The sequence below is a fragment of the Varroa jacobsoni genome, unplaced genomic scaffold (genome assembly GCF_002532875.2).
Source record: "Varroa jacobsoni isolate VJ856 unplaced genomic scaffold, vjacob_1.0 scaffold_1269, whole genome shotgun sequence".
Lineage (NCBI taxonomy): Eukaryota > Metazoa > Arthropoda > Arachnida > Mesostigmata > Varroidae > Varroa > Varroa jacobsoni.
Window position 1 is genome coordinate 164,660 of NW_019214171.1, and position 24,671 is coordinate 189,330.

Here is a 24,671-nt window from a genome sequence, read left to right on the forward strand (position 1 = left end):
GAATAAGTACACCTCAAAAAAACTTGTTGAGAGTTTTCTCTTTATTTTCGGACCTATTTTCGTCCCGTTCAAATGTTGAACATAACGTAATTCTTGAGCTAGCGGATCAAGATTTGCGTTGAACCATGCATAGAAACCTATTGAAATTGGCAGTATATTGAACTATAGTGGAAAGTTATCAATAGCGAGACCTCTATGTCAATCCCTGCTGTTAAAAGTTTTCATATAACGACACTTGTTCCTGTTCAGAATTACAAAAGAAAAAAACAAGTACTAATTATATGCGGTAAAGCCTGTGGTGCGAGTGGCTCGGAAAAAAATTAATAAGTGCACAGAAGTTAACGTTACAAAACTCGTAATTCGAATTCTGCTTGGAAAATATTTTGTCCGATAGGAATTTTTTTTCCTGTTTTCGGCGTAAGTATTTGTTCTCTGGTGCATGTTCTAGGTAGCTCGGTCTTTTAAATCAGAAAATACATAATGAACTTGTATCGTTAGGCTGAATTTTTTTTGTTATTTCTCGATAAGAGTTACCTGTCGTTTCGGCTCTTCAGGCAAAGATTACTGTCGTGTGTCGGGTGTTTTTACCGTCGCTCTCCGTAATTCTGCTGTCTTCTTTCCAATCACGTAAAATTATCTGCTACATCACGCAGCTTTACATTCTTAGTCTTTCATTTGCAACATATTCAGGTGCAATAGTTTAGCTGAAGCCTATATTTTCTAGGCAGCAGGACTCGGTCATAGGTTGCTAATTCCGCAAGAAGATATATTTGGCCAAACTACCACGTCGAAAAGATGCACTGTATGAATAGCAATGATACACGCAATAAAATTTATCCAATCAGAATTTTTTTTATTTACGAAGAACAGATGAGGCATACCGCGATCGTTCGATTGTTTACAGTTTGCCTTGCATCGCTTGAATACGGTTCCCTAATGATGCTTCGAAATCGTGGTTTCCCAGATAGCTTCAGCCGCCATGACAGACTTTGCATTCGTCATCGTACTCGATTCAGCCGGTCAAAGGCTCTTACTGCACTGTTTAACATGCACAAAAAGGAACTAATCTTACTGTCACGCTATTTATAACTAAACGATTACTAATGTTTCGTTACTCTTCAGTATATCATGCCAGACACTCACGAAAAACCGCAATTTAATGTTAGCTAAAAAAAAAATACAGTATATAACCAAAAGAACCAGGAACGCGCTTTAATACTCGTGCTTTCATATTTTATAACTTATAAATGTGATACCAAATCAATTTGGAACTCAATCTGAAGGTCTTCGAAAACGTAATTAAGTAAAAAGAAGAATGATTTTATGCTCGATAAATTAGGTCGGGCGAATAGAGCAAAAAGGAAAAATGAAAGAACGGCATTAGTACAGATTCTGTTTGTCCTGTAACCTTGTTTATCACCGCTTCATAGACTCGCTATTGCACCTCTGTTTAAAGCAAGATGACGAAACCTAAGCTGGGTCGTGATGCTACGTATATAAGTCCAGTGCATTTAGTGTACGCGTGCCGTGATTATTTATATGAAGATAGAGTTAGAACTGTTTTGTGAAGACTAAAGTATAACCGATGGCTAGTAAAAATTTGGACTATGTTTGCGCACTTTTCTCTGAGCCCTACTTAGAACCAGAAGAGACAACGATCTTCTCTCAATCTAGCATTACCGTTGAATTTGACCATGTGCAAGATTTCTCGATAATATCTACATGTCTAATATACATTGACTCTTGTTCTATATCCAAGATATATGCAAATAAATCTGTTTTGCCATTCTTTAGAAGCGCTTCGTCGTCTAATTCATTCGGCAGCAAATTATCTAAAATCGTGACTTAATTATGAAGACAAACATTTTTCGAAGGACTTGTCATTCTTATTCATTTATTTCATTGGGCACAGTAGGAAGAGATGTGCAAAAAAATTTCGCTTGAGAGCTTCAGTGTCGATTGTTGTTACCGTCACGACCATAATAACGGGTACAAGCTGTTCATTAAAAGAGTTTATGTAGTGTAAAACTATTTTTTGCACCTTGACGGACGCAAGCAAAGGGTTATGGTATTGCACTGAGTCAGATTAGAGTGACTGTGGTCGGGATCAGATCCCTGTGATGGCCCAATTACGAACGTATTTGCCTGCCAAACTCGGGAACCGACGTTAGTTTAGGTCTGACTGAATCCAGGCGTAGACACACTCAGTTTCATGCTAGGTGCTAGCGCTATAAAGTACGGCCTAGCAGCTTAAGTAACGGGCGTGAAATCCAACAAAATATTTGTTCTATTTGGGGTCAAGATCCGGAAACCCACGTATGCAAAGAATTTAAGATGAAACTGAGTTTAGGATCCAGATCGAAGCAGTATTGTTTAGTTTTCATTTAAAAGAAGAATAACATTAATGATTATTCCCAAACGAAATTTAAGGTAAATCTAGTTATACCTTCTTGGCAAGAAAGCTATTCACAATTATTACTTGAAATAATAAACTTACTATTTTAACAGTAAAAACTGTAAGCGTAGACCTAAGCTAAAGTATTAACTAAGTTCTATTTTGAATAGTTATCTGTTTGAAGGGCTAAAGTAAAACATCGATAATCGCTGCGATAATTGAATGGTCTTAAAGCCGTCAGACTAAGAACATATTCTTACTTTATGAACAGCCTTGTCCCTCATATTGAAACTAGCTAATCCTCGTTTGTTCAAAGTTCCTGCTTATAGGACCAAGCTTTTCTATTGCATCCTGTACATGCAGATCTCATCGATAAGCTAACAAAAATATTAGAAGAAAAATTCGCCTGCAGACGCGCGCCACATCCTGGGTTCCCTTAATACTTCTCTTAGGGCCTAAGCCACTCAGTACAATGAGTCAATTAATTTTCTTCCAGGATAATCATAGCAGCAGGTTTGAACGCTTTACCTTGCCTGATGCCGGTTCATAACACGCCCATTCTGGTTGATACCATCAAAAGTGACTGAGCTATTTGAAAATAACATGCTTTTAAGTGATCATCTTAACGTACCGTACGTGACTCGATACCATGCTTCCGTCAAGTCTGAAAGCCGACTCCGAAGATATGGATTACCTAAAACCTATGTATGTGTTCATGGAACTGTGGAATATCACCACGAAGGTATTTGTATATTTCCAGTACTCTCGAAGACATCGATGTCAAGATGAATTATAAATGAGGTGCATCCTGATAACATTATAAGCTTGGACAGGACGTGTCATCCTTTCCTGCGCTTATGCCCTGGGTAAACGGCATTTCGTCGTTCACATCGTTCACAGACATAGTATTCAGTACACGCAATAGCTTACTCATACGATACTTAGTTGTCCTAATTCCAGGACTAATCACTACAAACTGCATAAAACGTATTTTCAAAAGCACAGTTTCTATAAGCTGAATTGCTCCGATTCGGTAAGCAAGCCGGACCCGCGCACTGAATTAGACGTCAATACGTTTTCGAGCTATATTTGCTAGACACTTGGCACCATACTAACAGCCCCGTTCACAGCTACCTATTATGCAGTTCTTGTCCGCCAAGCCCCGGTTGGATTTATCTGTCGATTCGACGCCGCGAGAAGCAGTTGTGTCGGAAGTGTGTAACGTATGGAGTCTGGAAAGCCGATTTCGATAGCAGTACCTCGACATGGCTCTAAATACTGAAAGATTTTTCACCTATAGGACCGACGAAGCCGAGTTTCCTCACGCGAGGGCAACTTTCACGCAACTTCTCCTAACAGCTAAAGTATGAATTATATCTCCATTGCCGTCTATTTTGTTATGTGATTCGATTACCGCGTGGTAGCATATCTGATTTGTAGCGCATGACGTATTACAGTGAAGATCGTTCTGTCGGAATGGAATATTAGCAGTGGGTGAACAAAGATCGTGTTCAATGTCTCGTGACTGAGGTCGATGTGTCACAAATACGTAGACATCCTCAGCGATGTTATCTATATTAAGGGTATGATTCGACGAGTGTTCGAACTAATATCGGGAATGAACGATCCTAATGGGGCCATCAACGAGCAAGAAACAGAAAAAAAAAAGAGCTTTGATGCCCTGTACAAGACCTCACCGTTACGGGGTCGACCGGTAAAATGCTAATTAACAAAATCAACTTTGAATTGAATACCCAAAGTAGAACATTCGTAGCTGGACCAAGTAAAATGGCATTCCGCTTTCGTGTGCTGTGTAAACTATGATTGTCCACGGAGTGCGAGGTTAACTCTACCGGCGCAAACAACTCGGTTCGATACGTTCGTCAACAAGCCTCTCATGGCGCCGCTCAGCAGTCGTTTACCCTCTGGCCCAGCGAGCGCCTGAGGATGTGTCAATAATCAGGACTACGTCCTTGAAGTTCGCAAGGACGCCACCTGGAAGGTCAACTGTGGCATGGGTGCGAAAGGCCATTAAGGGCTTGCTTTTAGGTGCTTAGTCAACTGCTTAGTAAAAGTCGTAGTGATATTTTAATGGTAGGAAACATGTAAACACATGCATGTATTCTGTCTTTGAATAGAAATGCAGCAGTAGGCTTAGTAGCTATTCTATTTATGTGCCTCAGTAATCCCGATATACTACTTTGGATGGACTGCTATCAAATGGGTACTTGTCAAGTCTCTGTCAGCGATGTAAAGGTTGTAATATTAATTTATATCAAACACTTCTTTTCTTATTTAGAAAAAGAAAAATAATTTCCCGCTAGAAAGTCTATAGTGAGTAGTTTTTTAAAACGCGCCTGAATAATAGCTCACACTGGATCAAGTCATGCAAAGTAATGTAATGGCCTTCTAATGGCCTAATAAAATTTCATTGCTGGATACGAATTCCTGTGCATAAACGTTTGCTTATCGGACTTTCCGTATTTGGACCAAATGTTCCTATAGAATCCAGGATTAAACATCTGTGTATATTATGCAAAACCAGCTCTCCTCTCTCGCATACTGTGTTTATTCTATAATTTGGTCAGTGGGGAGTAAGGAAGTAGAAAAGTAAATATTTGAATGTCAACAGTTTTCATAACTTCTAACTAGATGCTATCTAGTAAGCTGGCCTATACTTTTTTCTATATGTAATCAATATAATGTAATGAACTGCTTTAGCTTTATTTTGACAAATTGAAAAAACAAATACAGCCACCGCTGCCCACCAACGCCAGAATAGACTCGGATGTCGATGTCGGTGTTTTCCTTCGGTTCTCAAAAATGACAGTTATAATAGTAATACAGTTTCGAATAACTTTGAAGATACTTCGAGCGTTAAAATAAATAATAAGCGACCATTCTCAGCTTTGCTTAGTAATGGGCACTACAAAAAGATTTTGGGCTAATTGGGTTAGGCATGAACCTCAGTCCGACTTTTTGTATAGCGATCCAACTGTGCCCGGTTATAACCAACAACAGTTCTAGCATTGTGTAAGTAATCGTGAGTTTCAATAACGTTTTTGTGAACTTGAAGAAAGCGTTTGCAAGCAACTAAAATTACCAGCATTAGATTCTGTTTCGTTATTTTAATCCACAGTGTTCCTATACTGCAGAAAAAGATACAGCCCTTCACTGCTGTTCCTAAAATCCTATTGTACTTTCAACTGATCGCCACAAACAGCGATACGGAACAGGTCCGTATGCTTCACTGCCTAGTGATAAAATCGTAGATTAAAACGAATTTCAATAAAACTGGTTACTTTGTTTCCGTGAATGTAGCTATCAACCCACCCAGCGTTTATTAAATGTGCATATATGCAGAGGAGTTTTGCAAAGTATCTGTGCAATTCTTCGTCACTGGCCTTTGGCAGCTTAAACACTGCTTTACAGGATGCGCTTTCCTTTATTATATGTTTAGAATTACGATCAGCTGGGAGACGATTAAAGTCGCTTCTAACCCAGAAGGCAAAGCGGATTTTTTTCACTCAAACAACCCGTTTCTGGCCAAAATTTAATCTCCGACCGTCAAGTTCGTTGTAGCGAGCAGAGTAGAAAAACTACTAAAATTAAAAGGATCGACAAATGAAGGTACTAGACTTGAGATTTTGACCTTGCGCAGAAACAATGAAATTACATAGACAGCCTGTTAGGCTGATAAGAATATGACAAAAAAAAAAAAAAAAAAAACAAATATAGCAATCCAAGTTAGGCTGAATTTATGTATCATTTGGATAGTTAGTAAATATAGGAAAATTCTAAGCCTCTTTTTCCTATAGTCCGACAAAATTTCCTGATCAAAAATCGTTTACTGCACAGTTATATACACACACCCGTTTCCCAGATTTAGCTTCACGATATATATATATAAATCGCTGTAAATCTAATAGATCACAGATATAATGACTCGCAGACTTGCGTACGTCAGTCGAATGCTGATTCACATACCAAGGGCAAATATAGACCAGCAGTTTGTGGTGGGCAGGTTCAGACTCAGACTGAAAACAAGTAGCTATTTTTATATACTCGCCATTCTGCTAGCGAAGCGCACCGACCTACTGCTGGAACAATATAAGTTTATTAAATAGAACTACATAGTACATCTACAGTACGCATCCATTGCATAGGGAATAGTCGATTTACTTTACACTTGGATACTTCAGTTGGTAAGAGTAGTGTGAAGCCAGAGATTACTTGCCTTAGTCGACTACCAACAACTCAAAACATTCGTATATTAAATTTAGGATGACTTAATTGGCAGAAGTACTTAAGTTGACACATTGTGGAAAATACATGATCTTTTAGCGGTAATTGGCCATCTCATGACATTACCATCAGTAGGCGAATCATTTGAGTAAAACCATACAGAAATTAATTTTATTAGATTTTATTATTGGAGGGTATACAACTAACGTATTGTACCATACGACACTGATTCATATGTAATACATTCTGTCCGTGTCATTTTAACCGAAAATAAGTAGAAAGAAATTACCGCATTCAGGCGATCCCCGAGTTGGGGAACTCACTGTAAGTATTCCTGTATCACACGCACTTGAGAATTTATCTGGTTATCAGTCCCTGATCAACGTCATTATATATGGAAATTATTCAATATTGGGCTATTCTGCAAATCTACCAGAATAAGGCCCATCGGGTTGATCTGATAGACGCGCCATATTTACTCCAGATCGCTCTGAATGCCTGGGCCCTACACCTTAATTGTCTTCAAGTTAAAGTACACATTGACAATTAAGAGACGTTCCTACACATACAGTTCCGATGTTAATCCCTCCGCGAGATTCGTCCCTAATCGTCATTAAATTACCCTAAATTCTCCCAACCCAAGCTATCGCATACCGATGTCTTAAGTGCATCGTACAGATAGTTATATAATAACACACCCAAAAAAGAGAAAAAAATATATATATATAGAACTGTACGTAAGGAATCGATTGTTCAATATAACAGCAATTGATAACAATATTTCTTCTGTTTACTGATGAAATTTTTTTGTATTTTTCGTCCGAACGAACTAAATTGATTGCTCTAAATTCACAAAGCAGTTTATAGAAGCGACGTCGACCTGTCGATGTCCTTTTGAACGGAGAGTTAAGCCAACTGAACTAGAAAGTGAACGTCAAAGTTGAAAAACTAATTATAGTAATAATCATCTGTGACAGAAACCGCACTCTTATTTGCTTATTTGCTACAGAAAGATATGAAAATTATATAAATATAAAGGGATAAAGACAAAATTGTAATTGCCTAATGCTATGTGCTCAAGCTATATAAGGAAAAACTTCCTATTCCTTACATTGACAAATTTATTTTAAACTTATTTTGGATAAAAAAAAATGACTGTCGATACCTCTATATCGATATAATAACCCGGTATAATATGAATTTTATATCATCATTACTTTAATCTTATGCTATGCTGGACTGTCATCGATTGAAGAAAAACAGCATAATAGTCTGCATTAACTACCTATTATTTATACGCAAATTATTGCGTTCCGCCATGACTGCAGAAGTAGCATCAGCTTGTTGTATTACTTGTTGATTATATGTCTATTACCACCAACTGATGAATTCTTTCGGCGATTTCTCACCATCATCAGCGTGACGCACTAGCTCGAAATTTTCGATGTACGTTCAGTTAAGGGCGAATACTCGGGTTGACTCGATGCGTTGAGGACAAGGTCGAAATACTCCAACGGCTTCCCTCAATTCTCGTGCGTCACCTCATTACTGCAACGGCCTTTGCCGTGTGCAAGGCATACAGAATACTAGCTTGGAAAGGAATCATTCTCCTTTAGCTAGGTCTTTGATAGCTCTTCTTCAACTGCAGCCGGATTCGCTTCTGCTACCCTCTCGAGCCCGAACTAAAAGTTATGTAGAAAAATTCGTGGATTCGAACCTAGACCTGCTTCTAAGATTTAGCCACAAAAACACGTTACTCACAGAACCGCATGCCGCCGCTATTTGCCACTAACTCTGTTGCCGGTTATCGCTTACTCTTTTAGATGTGTTTTATTGTCGACGTTTTCGGACAAGAGGCTCAGTAAACGCTACAGCTGTTATGATTCACGACGTTTCTGAGCACTTCGCGTCGAACCCTAGGCGGATAGTCGTGACCTATCCCGACTCGGGAATCGGGAGCATCTCCGGCAAGAATCATGTGCTACGACGCACGTTCGTATGCGCGTCATACTAAGATACACTGTTCCAGATGAGTGCTGAAAGTTTTATCTTACACATTGGGTTTCCCGTAAGCCTACCTTTTGATACGCTGGTATACATCGGTGTTTGAATTATTTCTGTTCATCACTTGCGAGCCGGTTAAAAACCTTATAAAAACAACGCTAAGCTAAGAAGATGAAGCTATTAATTACGAAATTTCCCATAAATTTGCGCATCACTCTGTGTAGTATAAGTGTTCGCTACGTCGTATAACGGACATGTAAATATATCTGCGTTATAAATGAACAAATTGGGATAACATTTCCATTGTTATTACTACTACCACCTGATTACTTCTAAAGTTAGCTAAATACTTCTAAAATTAACTGTCAGATTTACCGCTACCGATATTACACATATTTTTTTAGTAAGTTAATTAAACTATTTTGTAGAAGGTGTTAATTTTGTAAATATTAAAAGAGATATCGGGTTTTAGTGTGGGTAATGCTGCTAAGATATTTCAGCTCACTCCATTAGCTCTCATTATTGTTTCATAGAATTATTTGAGTCCCTTGGACGATTTTCTAGAATTTACCATTTTTTATAGATGGCGGTATAACTAAATGGTTTCAGTCCGAATGAGTTGCTATTTCGACTTTCTAAGACAACATACCTTTAGGTGCACGCTACAAGTACCGTCTGCGCTCAGCCAGTCATGTATTGAACACCGTACCAAGGTTGATGTGTGTAAATAGATGGTTCGACATTAAGCATCTGAACTTCTGAGCTCAATGCGTAGGTGAGCAACAAATTTAGCATTATTTCGAAATTTTATAATATATGCTAAGCGAAGCAATCACTTTCCATTGTAGCATTCGGCTCCAACGAGAGGTTACTTCCAAAATAGACACGCACATCGAAGTTGCAAAACACTGATTCAGAATGCTGGGCGGGAACAACGACGTCGGAACGTACGATGACAGACGAAACAGCCATTAGAAATGTAGCTAATGTGCGTGTTGGCCAGCGAACGCTGGATACTATCTATTTATGAAATGAAAGCTCTGTAAGGCGACCAAAAACTTGTACTTTTCATGACCAAGAAAAAGCGAAAATCCAAAAAATGCTTCATTGAATGTTGACAGATAAATCCAAGGCGAATTTAAGGTGTAGGAAACATTCGAATGTCGTGAAAGCTATACCATTAGGTATTCTTTTGAAGCATAAAGAGATCAATTTTATGCTTTGATTCACTTATGCGGCTAATGAAGAATTTCATCAGAATTGTTTATCAGCTGCAGTTGACTAACCCATTTCTTCGGTAAATAATAGTTCTGTACGTCCGCATGGAAACATCGGCTCACCGTGCCCTGACTATCATTAAAGGAAAACTTCTGGCGCCTTCGCTTTTTGCTTCCAGTAACCTGATAACAGCTACCGCTCAGTCGACCGTTTCGCAAAAGCTGCTGTCGTAAATAAAAGTTGCGTAACCCCAGTTATGGGACGATCTCTACTCGTTCCCACTTTCGAAATAAGTTACTACCAAAATTCAACAACACTCAACTTGCAATATTGGTAATATGGGGAGAAAGGAAGAGTACGGGAGGAAAAAGGCGGCGAGAACTTGTTGCCCCTAGCACAGCCGAATCGATTTTGAAACACTTTAGAACTTATGGGACTCAACTGGTCACTCTGCCGACCATTGGGTTTGACATTAGTCATAAACAATGTTGTACCAAGGTTGATTTAGAAGAAGCGGTTCGGATTAGTTTCATCGACCTCAAGCTACACCTATCAGCAGTCTCTCTGAGAGTTCCCTCCGAACTTTTCGAACGAACCGGGACAAGCGTCTGATAATCAACCTTTACCTATGTGCCAGTCTAGAATTGATGATGTATCGATTACTAGCATATGAATGAGCCGTGTGTTGTCCAATAAAACAGGGAGTGCTATGTTCAAAGTATCCGGAAATTATGCATATGCCATACACTAGATGGGCAATCTACGGCACCGTTCTTAAGCGGCGACCTTTCTATGCTCAACGCTGAAAAAAGTACTGAAATACATTTCCTCTTTGGGATTTGACGTTGAAATTATAAAACAAGCCTTTTTTTCCCGAGAATTGTACCAACAAACCTGCTTGCTTCAGACAAACAATTTTAATTGTTTTTTTGCTAATTTAATTGTTCAATTTTAATATTGTTAAACCTTGCTATATCGTCGATTTTATTAGTTTAGAAATGCAACGACAGTTAAAAGAGAACGGGCTAAATCTCGACTTGTTCATAATTGCGAATAAGACAAAATCTGCATTGCCGAAGCTTCCTGGGTATGACTTCCTGGTTATCGGTAATTGACAAACTGTATAACGTAACATTGGTACCGATAACTCTGTTGCGAAGTAAGTATTCGGGCCATCGTTAATACAAATAAAGCTTTCTGTTTATATACACATTGAGGCCATATTTGACATAGTCCCTACCGTCATCAAAGCATGTTATTAGGTAATGTCAAAGTGGCTGTAAGATACGGGTTTGACACTGTATTATCTTATTTTCCATTCAGTAATGGATTTGGCTCTTCCCTATGATTCTACGAAAAATAATAATATATATATATAGATCCGAAAAATGACACGTCACACACCGACTACCGCTAATATTTTCGAAATCGGTATTGAACAGCGTATGACATAATATGATATTCATTAGTACAATTATTTTTACAAATAATATTCATTTAAGTTACGCATTGTCAAGTTCGCGTGTAATTTTTAACGAGAATAAAGGCTTCGCAATTCTGCGCAGGCTGCCTGTAACGCCGTCATCGTCTGTCTATAAAAGAGCGCAAAGCCATGGTATAATGCTGCTAGAAAAATCAACTGGAAACAAAATGTATCCATATATTTATAAACTACACGAGCTTGCTCTTCCATCCAACGCAAATCCCGAAGGACTGGCCTCAAGTTACGCTCTGTCCCATTTAAAATTTCTTGAAATATCGCTTTGAGTTGAATACAAGCAAAGTTTCCGCTGCCAAAGGAAGCCGGCTAAGAAAGCTCCGTTTTCGGATAAACTACTGTAATAGATTACCGTGCCGCTGGTTGGGCAAATTCAATATTCTCTATATAAAACAAGCTTCATTTTCAAGCCATATCGATCCCGGACAACATGCGCATTTAATTACTTTACGACCCTTGTAATTAATGCAGTTGGAGTTGGGGAAGTTTTACGTGCTAACATACTGCACGAGGCGTTTGGTCTCATAGCTAGGTAACTTATGCAAATTTTGACTCGGATTCAAACTCGTTCTGACAGATGCTTTCGAGACTTTAAAGTAGCTACTATGTCTACTGGTTGCTAGGACTGGCAGCATAACGGAGATACAGCCAGCTCCGGTGAACTAGTCTTATTACGCGAAATTCATTACTTCCAATCACCAGGAGTTGCCCTGTCGTGTGCTAGATTTTGACCTCCTACATTCTTCCTACGAAATTTTCTATCGCCATCTGCATAACCTGTTAATAATTTTAGCGGATTGAGGAAAAACCGTCATGTCTATCTAGCAAAAGCTTCTTGATTTATGCCCTTTAATGACTAACAGCATGGCCTTAAATCTGTAGGCTTAAACTGAATGCTTAGCTTATAACTGTGTTTTTTCAAACTTTCACGATTTTCCAGATCAGTATTACGATAAGTTTCAATCAGGATGTTGTTGACAGAAAAAGAAGTAGACTTCAACGGGTAAACAACATTCCACCGCTTTCTACGAGATCATTAAAAGCGTATAGAACTATCTAGCATTAAGGTCGAAACACATACAGCTTGCTCCTTACATCAAAAAGGTACATGGACTAACTTTAGGACACCCATCTTTAATAATTGATGAAGACCCATTCGCCATTTTGGAGTAACAGGCAATGCAAAACTAACAGCATCTATTCTCCCCCATTTTTACGCAAAAATTGATACAATACATTTGCAGGAGATGTCTGTTTCAAAAACTCCGGGATCTTAAAGAGTGTTAACGTATTGCGGCCCACCTCCGTCTAAAGAATCAATTTTTTTTTATCGCAATGTGATTTAAATTTACCATTTCGAATGGCTACCTTTTACCTCAATGCAAGTACATTATAGTTACATAAACATGTGCTGTAAATAACCATGTAGTTTTAAATGCCAGACGCTTCATTCATTCATTCATTTATATCTTTAATTTATTTGTACTAAACACAATCAGCTGTTAGTAAATATAAAAGTTGAGTTTTTTGCAGACTAATGTTTATCGGGGAGTCTTCTGCCTTTGTCCTAAGAACAAATCAAATGTCGGTGTTACGTTACAACAAGCTCACTCCATGACGCTTAAAAAAGTTCAGTGAATCTCCTTTTTAAAAAGTCTTCTGCTCATGTAAACAATATCTTTGTTGCTTGTCTATAATTATATATATATATATATATGTATTAATAATATCAATTAGAAATCAAGAACCGATCAACGCATGCGAACTGTATGAGCCTTTATTGCGTGAGCCTCCCCATGCGTGTGTTTGTACGTGCGTGTGTGGGCGTGCGTCTTTGTATCTGTGTATGTATGTGTATTCGCTGCTGCTGTTTCCGCCAACAAGAGGATACCGCGATATTCTGTTTATCTGTATGTTCTCAGCCTACTTTTCACACTGCAATGGAAGTAAAGTTCGCGATCGTCCACAATAGCATGTGCAAATAATAGAACAGCCGAAGGTGCTGACTAGACCGGAAACCGCGAGACAGAGCAATATTCAGCTCTAGTGCCCAGCTGGTAATCGGTACAGGGCAACATACATTATTAGCCATACACAATCTCAAAAATTTTTACACGAAACTATCACACGCTTGCTTCCAGTACGGTTTTTGAGCACTGAATTAATCCTATATAGGTATATATTTTACCAAATCAGATCGTGCACAATTTATATTAGAACTAACTCAAACAGATTCGTTTCATTGCGGTTAAGACGTATCTTCGGATTGGCCTTATGACCTATTTGAGTAGAGAACTCGTTGTTTGTATCAATCGATGCATTTCCGTTTTTGAAATTCGAATATTCTTTCCGTGCTGAGCGTTTTACTAAACAGGTTATCGTTGCGTCGATCTGTCGATCGATTGGTACGGATCTCGCATGTAGTGGTCCATTCTTACTATTACGTCGCGTATAGCATAATGTTTTATAAAGCAAAAGCTCTTTTTATAAAGCAAAAAGTTTTATAGGGAAAGCAGAGTGACATAAGATACAGATAGAAAGGCTTCCTTGATCGTTTCGCTGACAATATGCTGTTGTTCACGTAGATTTGGCCACAGTCTACAGGAAACGACTCGTTAACGTTTTCGACATTTTATACCAATGCATGTACGCTATGAAGATTGAAACTGGTGAACATTTTGCACTCGTCATCATAACAAATCAAGTTAATTTTTGTTGAAGCAGATGGATAACGCCTGAGCCTGGCTCGTGTCAACCTAAACTGGCCTCTCAACTCCAGTTTCGAGTCGGCCTTCGACGCGCTGTACTTCCATGCCGAATAGACGTATGTGGATACACAACAGGGGACACACAAACTGCTATCATCAGGTACGGTACAGTAGAAATTAACTTACGTAGATCGCGGGTTTTAGTTAAAGCAATTTGGCAAGTGCAAAAATCTTATTTCATCGTTGCTACGGCCTTCGTAGCGAACCTAAGGCCAACACCTCTCGGAGAATGTAGGAAATGCTTCCACGATAGTTACTCTTTCTTTAGCAGAAAATCAGAATGGCACTTTCTGGCTAGGTGGTAACATTTGTCAAGCCCATTGGTATACACCATGTGCTCATTTTATTTGACATAGATGCGAGGAAATATTATTATTGCCGATTACCGTATACTGTACACATTGAAGTTCGCATATAATGATTCTATAGTTGTCTTTTTGTCACATGCATGAACGAAATTCAAGTATCCTCCTCGATATTTGTTCGTACATATGTTGAAGCTCAAAATTATAATTAGAAATCAAAAAAAAAAGTTTTACTTGCGTAGGCGGTGATGGGAAATTATACTACTTATAAGGTGCTCTACCGGAAGATTTCAATAGCACATAGGGACGTATCGCCGGCGTCTGCACAATGGAATATATAAATGTAGTGTTGAATGGGACACGCTACAATATCTCAGTGTGAGTTTAATAAAGATAGTTGTCCAGCCCATAAGGGACCTTGTTCACTTCAAAGACACGTACTTATCCGGTTGAGTATCGGTGGCCTCTAACTAGAAGGCACTTTTACGTTTGCAGCGTTACTTCCGTTCTACCGTTGCCTTACAATCCAGGCCGATGTAACTTTGGCTGGGTGCATTATTCTACGAGTCTTCAATTCGAATCCGGGCTAATCACAAAACAGTAGTCACTATAAAATTAGCGACCCATAATGTAGTTGCTGCGGACAACAACATACGTAAAGGTGTGACTTCACTACAATAGTCGGCTCTTCAGTCTTTAGTTAAGCATAGTAATTTATTCAGTTTAACGTCGTTATTAATCCGAAGTAAAATTTTTCGCATTAACCGCTATAGTAATCCACTAATAGTCGATATTTTCGATAAATGCAATATTTTACTAATTGTTCGCTTAGATAATTCCTATCACGTTTAGAAAATCGCGCGGTCTCAGTGGCTGATAGAAGTACGAGTCGGCTAGGGTGATAGAGGAAACTTTGCCCGGCTAAATAGCCATACGCTTTCCAACTTTCTCGGGGTAGAGCGATCTCACCGATAGCTCGTCAGTTGATGTGTCGCAAGGGTGGTATCGACGCCGAAACGGCCAAAAATCCGAGCCATAGTTTTGTCGTCTAGTCGAATAATGTTCATATAATGAACGCGAAACTAGCATAGTTCGCTCCCGCCAATAGGTGCCAGACTCCGTTGACAGATAGTCTCATGCCGCCCGAACGTACTCAGTATATGAAATCAAACCTCGCTCAAGTCTTAAATCGAACAGCAAAATGTGCTGCACTCGCGTTATATGAGTACTATCCAGCTCGACGGTGGGATCATAGCTCGGACCTCGGGCTCGCTCCAGCTCGATATCCTACATCGATACCGGACCCATCAATCAGTGTGGGCAGCGATGGTCGCTGTACCGCGAAGGAGTCAGAAAGTACACGGCTCTTTAGCCAGGTAAGGTTTCCTCTGTCACTCTGGCCCAAAGAAATCGCGACCCATACTTCAGCGGGCAACCGGTGGCTTGGTATTTTTAACTATCATAAGGGTCATCTAATTACAAAGAAAACTGTTCGTCGTCTGATGGCACACTATTTTCCGGACAAAGGAATTTGGGCTAAGACAAGCGTATACGTACGCAGGTGCGCCGCGTGCCAGCTCGCCAGGAAAAGATGTCTACGTACGTCTTTCCCCACTTCATAGGCAATAAGTCTACGAATCCGCCGCTGGCATAAATCATATTGAGCAGGGGAAACTGTCATGATCACTGCGTGTGTTACTATGACAACAGGATGTAGGTCAGGACAATGTCGCGATCTCGCGCAAGACATCCTCAGTCCGGACGAAAGTCCAAGATTGTGCGATCTGTTAGTCGGCTTTGGAAACCGTGGAATCCGGTCCGACACGACGTAAGACGAGATCACGAGGAGGTCGAAATAGTGCAGCTTGAGGTCAAAACGAATTAGTTTTACCAAATAAGCGTGGCCGAGTTGTGTTATCGTTTATATACGTGTCGATGGCGCAGAACGAGTAGCTGTACGATGCTTGTTCCTGCTAGCCAACGACAAAACTAGATCAGGTTATATATCTACCCATACTTCTGTATGAGATATCGAAAAAATGCCCGAGTGCGTATGCAGAGCAGATAAAAGCTTTAATAATGTCCAGCTCCAGTAGAAAGCCATTGCGTGGGTTCAGTAGCCTTTAAATAGAAGTGTATGTTTCCAGTTCCAGTTGTGAAGAGCTAACGGTGTTGAAACGAACCACAACGTAAACCAAAATGAGGAAACTTTAACTGATTTTTCGCACTATTTATTGCTTTAGATTAGGCTAAAGTCAGGCTGGCGACTATTTTTCCCAGAAATTGAATCTTTTTCATTGAATTTCATTGCAAGTGAGTTAGAAGCTATTAATGTGCGATTTCTTTCCAAAACTCAGATCTTATCTGCACTACCTTCCACGATGACAAACACATCCTGCAACTCTGGGAGATCTACAAAAACAAATCAATCTTCACTTCTATACAACTTGGTATAATATACAATAAATAAATAATAATAAAAAAAAAGTTGTACAGAATTCGCTGGCCATTTTCGTTGTCCTCTAATAATTCAACACTATTTTTTCTTACTTAGTTTTTTTAGCGTGTCTTTGTGATATATTCGGTAGGTTTTTTTTGTTTACTAATTGACTCAGTAGTCGGTAATGTGCAATCGTACCACGTTCCATCGTACCACACACCGTATAACGTGGTACGATTGCATATTACCGACTAGTAAGTCAATTAGTAAACAAAAAACACATGTATATACATGTGCAATGTGCAAAAATAACAAATATTGACAAAAGAAAATTAAGTGTGCCGATGAACATCTGTATATTAATCTCAAATTCGCTTACCAAAGGACTGAGCTTTACTACCGAATGTATCACAAAGACACGCTAAAAAAACTGTAAGAGAAAAAATATTATTATTGAATTATTAGAGGACAACAAAAATGACCAGCGAATTCTGTACAACTTTTTTTTTTATTATTATTTATTTATTGCTGTACGGTGTGTGGATCAATGCACGCAATGGAAAATTAGGTAGAAGCCAAGCCAGTCTTTAGTCAATCAAAGCATTAAATGTGTCTCCAAACGCAGAGCAAACAGTAAATACTCTTCTCTATTTTCTACTTTCGATAATATACGACCAAATTGTATGCTTGTCGTGCATCGATCAGCCACCTTATGTAATATTACCAAGTAGGTACACTTTTAGGTAGGTATAATTTAGAAATAATATGACAACAAACGATATAAAATACACAAATAGTTGACATGTAAAAATATTGCCCTTGGAAACGTGACAACATTAAAGACTATGTTTACAGATATTAGTCGGGCATATTCTTTAGTGTTTTTTTTCCGGTAAATTGCCTAATAACTATGATTTTACGCTTGAGGACTTCTTGCTGCGGTATCTCAGACAAATAGTTTGCGACATCGTCAGAAATATTTTAGAACAAATTGTGGTGAAACTTCAGTAAAGACATATTCATTCTCCAATGTAGAATAAAAATTATAGTGCAATTTCCCTTTGCGTAGCAAACACATCGTGGCTGTCCTACTCATGTGATTGACGGGCCCAAGAAGCAAAAATCACTCAACATCCCTATTAATTTAAAATCTAAGCTTTTTTACCTGGAAACGTACCGCGAATTTGTTTGAGTATGAATAAGACTTTCCGTCCCCTAAAGTCAGAACAAATTTTCCGTCTTAGCAGATACAAGCAGCAATAATCAAGCACGGCCTACACTTTTTTCACAATATTTAAGCCCGCCCAACGATTAACTAACGAAAAAAATCGTTGACCACTAATTTCGTCAATTAAGCTAAAATCAGCTACTAGATTTCAACTCTCCATTCTCACATGTCAGCTTCGTCTGATCGTTCCCCTGAGATTAGAGTCGAAAATGCTGAGTAGATTATATATCATCGAACATCTATCTATCTATCATTATCTACTATGATAGTTTATACACTTTATGTATTATGTAAATAACCAAAGGTAGATTGCGTTCCGACCGAGTACATCATACCGTACGACGTCCGCTCTCTTTAGCCACTGTCATTGATCAGGAGACACCCCCTCGAAACACTCCCAGCTCCGTCGTTTTCTAGTTAGACTACGTTATCTAGTTTGCCTAGCTAACTAATCTAGGTTACTTTATATTGCTTGCGTGGGTACCCCACCTGGGGGTAGTCGAGAGTGAGAGGAACCTCGTGAGGAAAGGGATTTTTATCGGGGCCGAGCGCTCGACGTTAGACGCTATAGCCGCCAGGGCGCACAGAGGGGTAACTGAGGGGTGTGGAGCGAGTGAAGCAAGCTGCGCCTGCGCAAAAAGCGCAGACAGCGCCTTGGCTCAGTGGAGTATGACTACCATAACCAAAAATCGGAGCAGCAGAGGCCGGAACATTAGCAGCGGTAATAACAGCAGCAGAAAAGAAAGACGATGTTGCCAGCCAACTAGCTTCGGTGCGAGGTGCCCGCAAAGCCCGTGGCTATACAAGATATAAGAAAGCAGTTAGATAAAAGGAGACTTACGAACCCCAGCAGACAGCACTAGATCGACGCTGCGGTCTTTGGCCCCTATACGCGTCGTGTCAAATCGTTCATTCGTTGTTTGGTTAAAATTACGTACCAGCGGGTAAATCAACAATGATGAAATAGAAACTGATTGTCAAATCTGTAATACCAATCATATGCGAGTGCACCCAGCAGGCAACTAGAAGGTGAAGAACACTCGTCAAGTCACTGAACAAAGAATTAAGATTGTATCAACGATCAGTCGGTTAAGACATTTCTCACCCGTAACTCATCAACAACCCATCCTGTTATCTGAAGCTGTAATTTTTTGTTGTTGCAACAGCCCTAAAGTAGATTTACTTGTTCGCTACAACATTGTACACGACGACAAACGAGCGCAATAAGGCACGTTATGTACGAATCAGTGCGGAGGCGGCCTCGATGTCTACCAGCATTGCACTGTTCCGCGAGAGTTAATCGACGCTTTAAGGTAAAGAGAAGGGGATTGGCCACTGAGATACAGTGAACTACTTAGTGAATTTTGAAAACAGTGACACCGTGTGCGTTTTTTTTGTTGCTTACGGGGTACATAATTAAAGTACATAGCGTTCGTACCAAACGTTCGAAATAGGCAAATCGTTCACCTGCATTTTCTATGGGGTTGTGCCAGCCAGATGCTTTAAATTGGATTTGTGTTTGATGTGGACTCCTAGCGAAAAGATTGGCCAGCTGCTCGGCTGGGTGCTCCCGGACCACGGCATCGCTGGGCGCTCGGAAACGCGCAGTAACCAGCAGCAAAGAAACGACTCTATCGATTCCGTTTACTGCCACAATTATAATCATCGCATCAGTAACGCCACAACAGCAGAGCAGCTTACGGAGTTGATGCGGAGCACCGACGGTGAGCTGGAGCGCCATCGACATGGAGAACTAGGACCCCAGCATTCGTTGGTGCATTCTCATCTTAAATCGTTCAACAAATACCGACTACGCGACTTCCAGGATATTGCCGTTATATTAGCCGCTGGTGAAATTTGGTAGATCAGAAATTTCCAACTGAAGATCATATGTCAGTCGACGTAATAGAAATACGGTAGCAACTGGGATCTATTTGTCACTGAGCGGAAGAGAAAGCCATAAACAGAAATTTTTGCGATACTCTTTTAAATAATTTAGTGTGCACTGCGTTCTCAACGTGGACACGCACGTAACAAGGACCAGTGAACTTTGCATTCATTCTGGTCTTTTCCTCGAGTTAATGTGGGTCACGTTCCAGCAATGGACGCGCATTTATCGTGATCTGCGTCACAGATTTCAAGAATCGTTGTCCTCCCACCGGTCCCTACTGCAAAATTATAAGAAGTGCAATTGTTGTCCGTTGCAGCTACAGCCGTTATTAATACCAGTGGCAATTACACGCTGCTCAACTATTCAAGTCGGGTTTTGCCATTACCTTGGGCGATCATTATATCGTCTATTGCCGCTAGCCACAGTCTTCAACCAGCGACTGCTTAGCTGTTCCTGTATTACTAGCTGCTCTGACGCGTTCGACGCTTAGTTCGGCCGTGTTGACGAGCGGGTCATTAGCAAAAGTACCAGAAGCAGCGCCATCACTGAAAGGTGCTTTGTAAGTCAACCTTCTTGTTCCGTCTCGGTGCCGATTGCAATTAACTACTGACTCTTCGTAAACCGACAGATAAGCAGCTGCCACCCAACAGACCACAGGACATCGTTGTTGTCGAACGGCACCTTTACTGCTATCGCTGTCGACGGCGTTCCTACAGCGGCCTCCTCGCTACAACGTTAGAATCACCTCCTTACCGAACGCTAGCGTCTACCCTTTCCAGGACTCGCCTGGACGCCAGACGACGAGCGTCGCGAGTCTCACGCGGATCACTAGCATCTGCTGCTGCTGCTGCTGCGGTAAGCCGCTGTCGTCTTCAACTTGACATCTGAATCGAGCTTGTAAGCTGGTGCTAGTCCAGCTCACAGATAACGGTAGCTTGCCAGTTAGCCGGTTACCAACAGTGACAGATAGTATTTGAGTGTCAAGACAAAAATAGTGCGTTTGTAGTGTGTTACATTTGGAAGTAACACATACATTATTCAATGCAGCAACAGCTCGTATAGTCCCAGGGAACACCAACGGATTGAGTCAGTCTGAACAGTTAGGGCTGAAAGCGTCAACTGTATTAGCAGTGTCTCCGACCAGAACAGAGAAAAAAACTTTTAAATATCCGAACGATAACAGCTGGCTAGTTGTCCGAAGTAGTTCTTTGCAACAGCCGAGTAAGTGAACAAAAATGAAGCTTCAAAGTCAGGACAGCACGACGCTGGAGCCGGCAGATCTGGGCATGGAGATTCTACGTATCTCTGTCAAGGTGCCCATGATCATCTGTGAGGAGGTGGCCCCACCACAGGATGGTGAGGCCGATGATAACACAAATGAGGTGGAGATGACGCCGCCACTTTCGCCTCGCGTCATGTGCCTGCTTGCAGTTCCTGCAGTCGATTCGTCAATCGAACGGCGGCCGTGTGAATTCAACAACAACACCGTAAACGCGTAAAGAGCAGGGCGTGAAGGTGACGCACGAATGCTTCAGGAGTGACGACCTATTAGTTTCGATGACAATGGCACACTAACGCAGCGAGTAAGAGAGAAATGTGAAAAGTCGTTGTTTTGTTGAAGCGTTGACGATGCATTGCATCTACCGCAAATCCCTGTTTCACGTTTTTCCTTTCGTAGCCAGTCCCCATCCCTGAGAAATTAAAAATATTTCGATGCCAAAACTGCCAGGCAAATCAAGACGCAATACCACATATGTGCGTATATATGCCTCACCTTAAGCCGATTTTGGAAGAGCTTACGGAAAATAACAAAACCTAAATTATCGACAAAAACCTTCATCCTTAGTCACATCTGGCCGCATGGATACCTTATGCATTGTTGTATATTGTGGAACGTGCTTGCAGCGCCATTGACGTCAAAAGAACAGCTTTTACAAACAACGATGGCAGTAAACGCAACAACAGCCTCAACGTTCGACGACATGTATCAAGCCGAGGTCGAAGACCGCACACCAGCAAAGAGAAGACCTTAGATATTAGGCTGTTATCGTTATAGACTGCCTAAACGACGGGCTAAATGATAGAACAAACGGGAATATGCCAGCGGAAGCAAAGAGCAAGAGACAAACGAGCTTCATTTTTCAAACACTTGCTGGTATCACCAGTTACTCTACTGCTCGTATAATTCCTCTAAATCGTAGAAGAAAAACAGGTTGAAAAAAAGTTGCTTTTTGCTGTCATTTTACTACTGACATCAGCGTCTGCCTTTCGTTGTCGCAGTGGCTGTGCTTGACATCTACCTCGCCAACTAATTATTCGAGGGTGTCTGGACAACCTTTAAATTCGATGCTGGATTAGCGGTGCTTCTGTGGATTCTACATTGTATAACCTCTGTCCCCAGCCCACCTAAATTGATCCCTTTCTTTTCTAACCGACTTTTCTCTCTACAATTTCTCCGTCATTTTTGCCACTCACTTGACGCTTAATTAGGTTGTGTCTGACCTTACCGCGGCCAAGTGGACGTCATCATACACGATATGAATCATAATGATCAGGTGAATATGTGTATGCAAAAGCTTGGATAGAAATAGACAGGAACAGAAAGGTAGACAAGCCCCGATAAGGAGCAACGGAGAGGCTACGAATGGCAAATGCAAGAGTAGACAAGAGAAACGTTGAGCAGAGGAGCTGGAAGACGACAGCGTCGAGTGGGTCCGCCAAAATGCGCAGGTATGAACGAGCGCATGGTCTGAACGTTAATCAAATAATCATTCATTGCAGGAAAATGAGGTTAACCGTGACAGTTCAGAGTTTCGGCTCACTATAGCTTTCACTGTTATATAGAAAAAGGTCCTATAGTCAGCGTGCTTCGAAACCAGACATTGCTCTAATGCAGAGTAACAAGAAACGTACTTTTAATATAAAACGCGAAGAAAACCGCTACGAAACCGAGAACAGCTCAGTTGATATAAGCTGACTGTCAAAGAACTGTATACAGAATGTTGATATGTAATGTTAGGTTAACGAATAAACATGAAATTATTTCGTTGATTAAAGTAGCCAACGGAAAGAGCACTGGGAAAAAGCAAGGCTTAGCAAAAACACCTGCCAACTGGCGTTTCTCCTTTCACATGTGCGCGTCCACTAGGGCCTCACAATCAACTTAAGTAAGCAACGTAGGACAAGTGTATTTCTTCCTGATACAACTAAGGACAACACATTGAAGAGAAGGTTTGGAAGACTTACTCGGCCCGATAAAAAGGAAAATATGTATGTTTTCATTTTACTGGCTACTATTAACGGAAGGACGAGGTGGTAAAACATATCTGAGTATCACCATAGATATATCGGTAAGAAACAGTGTAAAGCGCAAATTAATTTTTCGCCCATTTCTTTGATTACTTTCCCCGACGCTGTCCTGAATGTTATCGCTGCGTTTTCGTTTTGCCTTTCTGGCTTTTACAGATCTTCATACAGGTAGCCAAGCAAGCTGAGTGCGATGGGGTCCCATACGCAACGGGGCCCCGGATGCAGCACTGGCATGGCATGACCGTGCCCGGCTGATGCTTTCATGATGACGAATGGAAATGATCGAGAGATCGAACTGAATAACGGATCAAACCACCCACGCTTGCAACATTGCTTCCTTTATCTCTGTTTTTGCAACAGTAATCGATAATGACAATAATGAAAATAGCACTAGTACTAGTAGCTGTAGTAAAATTGGCAAAAAGTAATAATGCATACCAGGCCTAGGCCTGAAAACACAAAAAAATGCTACCTCTGGCTTATGTCCGGATTTCCTGCTGCCGCCGGTGTTCCAGCAAGCTGAAAATTATTTGCGCTCGTAACTACTAGGAAATGGAAACTCTCTCACACACGACAAATTGAAACTTATAGATAGACTCGTGCAGAATCTGGCAGCCTGTAGAGTAGGCCAGGTTCGACGTACGAATGGAATGCAGCACGATTTGATGGGGTCTGGCATAATTTATAGGATTGTAAATGAATGAATTAGAAACGTATGATTCAACCAGCAAAAACCATTTTACGGGTTTACCCATATACATGAGCGTTACTGAGCCATGCTTATGAATTGATTGGAATTTTAAATAGAGACTATGTAAAAAAGGATGAGCGAGTGACTCCTACTATTACTATCGTTGAGGTCAAATTAAATAAGCGAAAATAACAGATAAACACTAATAAATTGTGTTGTTGTAAATATAATACTGTTCGAACGATTTTGTGGCTTGTTTTTTGATTCTAGTCAGAAACACATAGAGGCACTGGTGTAGATGCAATTATGGTTTCTAATAACCTCTCGAACCATTTTACTCTGTTCCAATTTTGTAAAAACGTCAGTAAATTCATGTAGGCTATCTAATTTACTTAACTACTTCATAAAAAGTAGCTTGATTTATCCAAGTTATTTCTACACATATTTGTTTTATGTGAATATCACATTTTTGAGACAACTATCATTCTTTTTAGTTATAATCTCATCTTACTAATTTGAAATAGCCGTTATGAAAAGTTAATGCCGATTTTTTAGGGAATTACAAGTTGTACTCATTTTACGTGTGTGGCATGTTAAAAAGTTTCCAAAGAACGCGGCTTTGATTGAATGAGAGGGAGGGGTAAGCGGGCCTTTTTGAACAGGGAGAAACCTTGTTTAT

At 40.3% G+C, this 24,671-nt stretch overlaps 3 long non-coding RNA genes across 5 annotated transcripts; 2 read left to right on the top strand and 1 right to left on the bottom strand.

Moving 5' to 3' along the window:
• Positions 1 to 18: 18 nt before the first annotated feature.
• On the bottom strand, positions 19 to 9,551 carry LOC147752410 (uncharacterized). The gene is made up of 3 exons (XR_015314132.1): positions 9,294 to 9,551; positions 535 to 1,038; positions 19 to 241 (listed from the first exon to the last, which is right to left on the bottom strand). It is a non-coding gene; the product is annotated as an uncharacterized LOC147752410 (long non-coding RNA).
• A 3,356-nt stretch (positions 9,552 to 12,907) lies between these two features.
• LOC111268261 (uncharacterized) lies at positions 12,908 to 16,892 on the top strand. Of its 3 annotated transcripts, none has more exons than XR_002685101.2 (4): positions 12,908 to 12,989; positions 14,085 to 14,228; positions 14,929 to 15,094; positions 16,791 to 16,892. It is a non-coding gene; the product is annotated as an uncharacterized LOC111268261 (long non-coding RNA). The 3 variants fall into 3 exon arrangements; XR_002685102.2 differs by lacking the exon at positions 12,908 to 12,989 and adding an exon at positions 13,146 to 13,424; XR_015314133.1 differs by lacking the exon at positions 12,908 to 12,989 and having other exon boundaries at positions 13,841 to 14,228.
• A 2,234-nt stretch (positions 16,893 to 19,126) lies between these two features.
• LOC111268262 (uncharacterized) lies at positions 19,127 to 24,236 on the top strand. The gene is made up of 2 exons (XR_002685103.2): positions 19,127 to 22,722; positions 23,458 to 24,236. It is a non-coding gene; the product is annotated as an uncharacterized LOC111268262 (long non-coding RNA).
• The last annotated feature ends 435 nt before the right edge of the window (positions 24,237 to 24,671 follow it).